Source organism: Mustelus asterias, unplaced genomic scaffold (genome assembly GCF_964213995.1).
Source record: "Mustelus asterias unplaced genomic scaffold, sMusAst1.hap1.1 HAP1_SCAFFOLD_266, whole genome shotgun sequence".
NCBI classification, from domain to species: Eukaryota; Metazoa; Chordata; class Chondrichthyes; order Carcharhiniformes; family Triakidae; genus Mustelus; species Mustelus asterias.
In genome coordinates, this window is record NW_027590232.1 from 385,785 (window position 1) to 390,544 (window position 4,760).

A 4,760-nucleotide genomic window follows, 5' to 3' on the forward strand; every position below is an offset into this window, starting at 1 on the left:
TGCTCCCTGATGTGCTCCATTCCATACGCTCACTCCTGTGTACGGCACAACGCTGCTCCCCATGAGAGGATGTTTTCGTTCCCTCGGAAGTCTTCCTCTGGGACCTCATTACCGTCTTGGTTGACGTACTCAGGACCTGTCCTCCTGTGGCGACATGTAAGGGCCCGCAAGTCCGACCCATTGGTCGAACAGGTCCATCTCCTCCACGCCAACCCTCAGTATGCCTATGTGGCATACCCTGACGGGCGAGAGGACACGGTCTCGATCCGAGACCTGGCGCCAGCAGGGGACGTAGGAACCCCTGTCGCTCCCATACCCCCAGTTACAAACCCCATAACTCTTGTTTCCCCTCCGGACACGGCGCGGGCAGCATCGGGACCATTACTTAACCCTTTTACTCCCGTGTACAGCTTGCCTGAGTCCAGAGGATGGTCGCCACTTCAGGGCGTGTCGGAACTCCATGGATTACCATCACCTCAGGGTCAACCGGCCTGTGAGTCTGTGGAGGAACAGTTGGACATCGCCTTGGTGAGAACGCCACCGCGAGTGCCTACTCCGGTGTCATCGCCGGTATTGAGGAGGTCACAACGACGGTGCGGTCCCCCTGACCGTCTGAACTTATAGACTGATGACAAATTATTCTGTTTTTTTGTACCCCGCCGGCCTTTGTCTTCAAAGGAGGGGTGAATGTGGTGAACCATCGTTGGTTCCCACTAGATAGTACTGAGCCAGGGTCTGGCCAGTACTACAAGTATGTATATATGTTGCTGTTGGGGTTAGGGATGGGTTGTTCTACTTGTTGCTGTTGGGGTTAGGGTTGGGTTGTTACACCTTGTATTATAGTTATTGTGTACATCCCAGTCGGGCTCCGCCTCCTGGGAGAGGTATAAAGGTCTCTGCTCTGTCTGGGACCCCTCAGTCTGGGATCGTGTATATAATTAGTAGCTGCCTTGTTACAGCAAATAAAAGCCTTTATTTCCTGAGCATCAAGCCTCGTGTGTGATAACGCGCATCAGGGAGCAAAAGAATATCTCCAGCTCCTAGTAAATTCCTGTCTCCCTTCCACATCACCCAACTGTAACACTGGCCATGAGCCCACTGGAAGGTCCCTGAGGATTCCAGTTTGAGAACCAATATTCTAAATAAAGCTAATTTTAATCAACAGCTAGATCAATAAACAAGACAAGTGGTTATTTGCTTGTTGTTTATGTCACTACTAGTTCTTTTGCAATTCACCGTAAATGGGTGTCCTTATGTTCTCGGCACTCCTATCCATTTTGTCATGATTTAGAAATACTTTTATCTAATCTCCTCTCAACATTCCTTTTCAAAGAACAGCAGAGCTTCTGCAAACTATTGTGAATATCTGATTCTGTAATTCATCTGTTTTAGAGGTATAACTTTTAGTTCTAGAAATGAACTGTTCTTAGGAACTAGTAATAGGAACGAGCGGCAATTTCTAATTGAGAAACTGTGAAGCAACCCTGAAGTAAGGACAATTCAAAAAAATCTGGGGTAATTAGTTTGGAGCTCAATGTATGTTTATTCAAGGAGGCCAGAATTAGAAGGGAGAAACTTGAACAATCGATGACCCATCTTTGAGCTTTTGGTAGGAACCCGGGGTTATTTTAATAATGGATTTAGATTATCCATGTAGTGCTCAGATCAAAGAAGTTAATAGATACCTTTGCAAACAAGAGAGTCCTTGGAGCCAGGGAGTCTGGAGAAATGGCCATTAATTCTACTAGGGGCGGCATGGTGGCACGATGGTTAGCACTGCTGCCTCACAGTGCCAGGGACCTGGGTTCAATTCGCAATTTGGGGTCACTGTCTGTGTGGAGTTTGCACGTTCTCCTCATGTCTGCGTGGGTTTCCTCCGGGTGCTCCGGTTTCCTCCCACAGTCCACAGACTTGCTGGTTAGATGCATTGGCCGTGCTACATTCTCCCTCAGTGTGCCCAAACAGACACCAGAGTATGGTGACAAGGGGATTTTCACAGTAACTTCATTGCAGTGTTAACATAAGCCTACGTGGAACTAATAAATAAACTTTTAAAAATGTTATTATTCATGTGGGTCACAGAATTAAAGGAGTTGTTTTCAAGGTAAAAATAATTAGTTTACATTTCTGTTTGGATCATCTCCCATGGAGATCGATTGTGGGGACGAGGGAGGTTCATTTCTTTATTATTCCATGTGTTTGCTCACAGAATCAGACAGTCAGCAGTTCAGTTTAGTAACAGGCAGAAACAGTTGGAGCTCACTGAGGCAAGGGAGCAAAACAGATAAATGCTAGACAGACCTGTAACTTAAGCAGAAAAAATGCAAACTTGATTGTTCACTGCATGGAACGTGGGCGGGAGCTCATGTCCAGTTTGCAGACAGAGTTTGTTAAGAGAAAAGAGACTGGGAGAGTTGCTCAGTATGGAGATGGATGAAGAGATCTTCAGCAACCTTCCTAGAAACCCTACAGAAGGTGGGGACAGATGAGAATGGGGATAGGGTTTGCTGCTCAAAACTGTGTCTTTCCAAATCCAGGACATAGAGGCCATTAGGTTCCTGATTTTAAAATCACTGAGCGTGAATTCAATGAGGCCCAAGCTTAAGCTTAGAAGGCCACAGTTGTGAGGTTTTGAAACAAAACTGGAGAATTGTTTAATCAAAAGCTAATGGAAGGATCTCTGTGAAATTTTGTACCTTGGACAATAACTAGAATGCTGAAGAGAAATTCCAGAAAACTGCAGCATCCTTGGTTTGCATTCCAAAAGGAGAAGCGAAGGAATCCTCAAGATCTCATGAAGTATAATGGAACTCTTGACTGGAGTTAGGAACTGAAAGGTATTTGATTTGATCTGGCTTTTTTTATTGTCACATGTATTACAATAATAGCAGGGGCACCAACTCCTGAGGGCCCGGTTTCATCAGGTTCTGATCCTGCGAAAGAAGACACATGGGTAAGCGTAAGGGAGGGCCTGGGCAGCATGCAACTTACTTGAAAAAGTTCATATGAGTGAAAGTTTTGTGGCTCCTCACTTCTGCGGCGTACCCTGACCTGCTGGTCATTTACGGAACTCTCTGCTGCCTCCTCTGACAGCTGCATGGTTTTCCTCTCAAAGGGGGTCAGGAGATGCAGCTCAGGGACCCCACCACCTGTCATCTCCGGCTCCTTTCAACTATGTGCCATCTTATGCTGCATAGAGTAAAGGGAGTGATTGAAAGCCTGGTGGCTGGAAGGCCCCGGGGTGTCTGTAGGGCATTTGGTATATAGAACATAGAACATAGAAAAGCTACAGCACAAACAGGCCCTTCGGCCCACAAGTTGCGCCGAACATGTCCCTACCTACTAGGCTTACCTACAACCCTCTATCTTACTAACTTCCATGAACTTATCCAAAAGTCTCTTAAAAGATCCTGTCGAATCCGCCTCCACCACCACTAGCGGCAGCCGATTCCACGCACCCACCACCCTCTGAGTGAAAAACTTACCCCGAACATCTCCTTTGTACCTACTCCCCAGCACCCTAAACCTGTGACCACTTGTGGCAACATTTCAGCCCTGGGTAAAAGCCTCTGAGAATCCACTCTATCAATACGTCTCAACATCTTATATTCCTCTATCAGGTCACCTCTCATCCTTCGCCTCTCCAAGGAGAAAAGACCTAGCTCTCTCAACCTATCCTCATAAAGCATGTCACCTAATCCAGGCAACATCCTTGTAAATCTCGTCTGTACCCGTCCTATGGCTTCCACATCCTTTCTGTAATGAGGCGACCAGAACTGGGCACAGTACTCCAGGTGGGGTCTGACCAGGATCCTATACAGCTGCAGCATTATCTCCCGATTTCTAAACTCAATTCCTCTCTTGACGAAGGCCAGTATTCCATACGCCTTCTTAACCACAGCCACCACCTGCGACGCTGCTTTGAGTGTCCAATGAACCCGGACCCCAAGATCCTTCTGATCTTCCACACTGCCAAGCATCTTACCCTTAATATTATATTCTTCCATCCCATTCGACCTGCCAAACTGAACCACCACACACTGATCTGGGTTGATGTCCATCTGTCACTTTTCCGCCCAGTCTTGCATCCTATCAATGTCTCGTTGCAACTGCTGACATCCCTCTACACTATCCACAACATCACCAACCTTTGTGTCATCAGCAAACTTGCCAACCCATCCTTCCACTTCCTCATCCAGGTCATTTATAAAAATCACAAAGAGCAAGGGTCCCAGAACAGATCCCTGGGGCACTCCACTGGTGACCGACCTCCATGCTGAAAAAGACCCATCTACAACCACTCTTTGCCTTCTGTGGGCAAGCCAGTTCTGAATCCACAAGGCAATGTCCCCTTGTATCCCATGCCCCTTCACTTTCTCAATGAGCCTTGCATGGGGCACCTTATCAAACACCTTGCTGAAATCCATATAAACTACATCTACCACTCTTCCCTCCTCTATGTGTCGAGTTACATCTTCAAAAAATTCAATTAGGCTCGTAAGGCATGATCTGCCTCGGACAAAGCCGTGCTGGCTATTTCTGATCATACTATTCCTCTCCAGATGTTCATAAATCCTGCCTCTCAGGATCTTCTCCATCAAATTACCAACCACTGAGGTTAGACTCACTGGTCTATAATTTCCCGGGCTATTTCTTCTCCCTTTCTTGAATAATGGAACCACATCCGCAATCCTCCAATCCTCCGGAATCTCTCCTGTCTCCATTGATGACGCAAAGATCATCGCCAGAGGCTCAGCAAT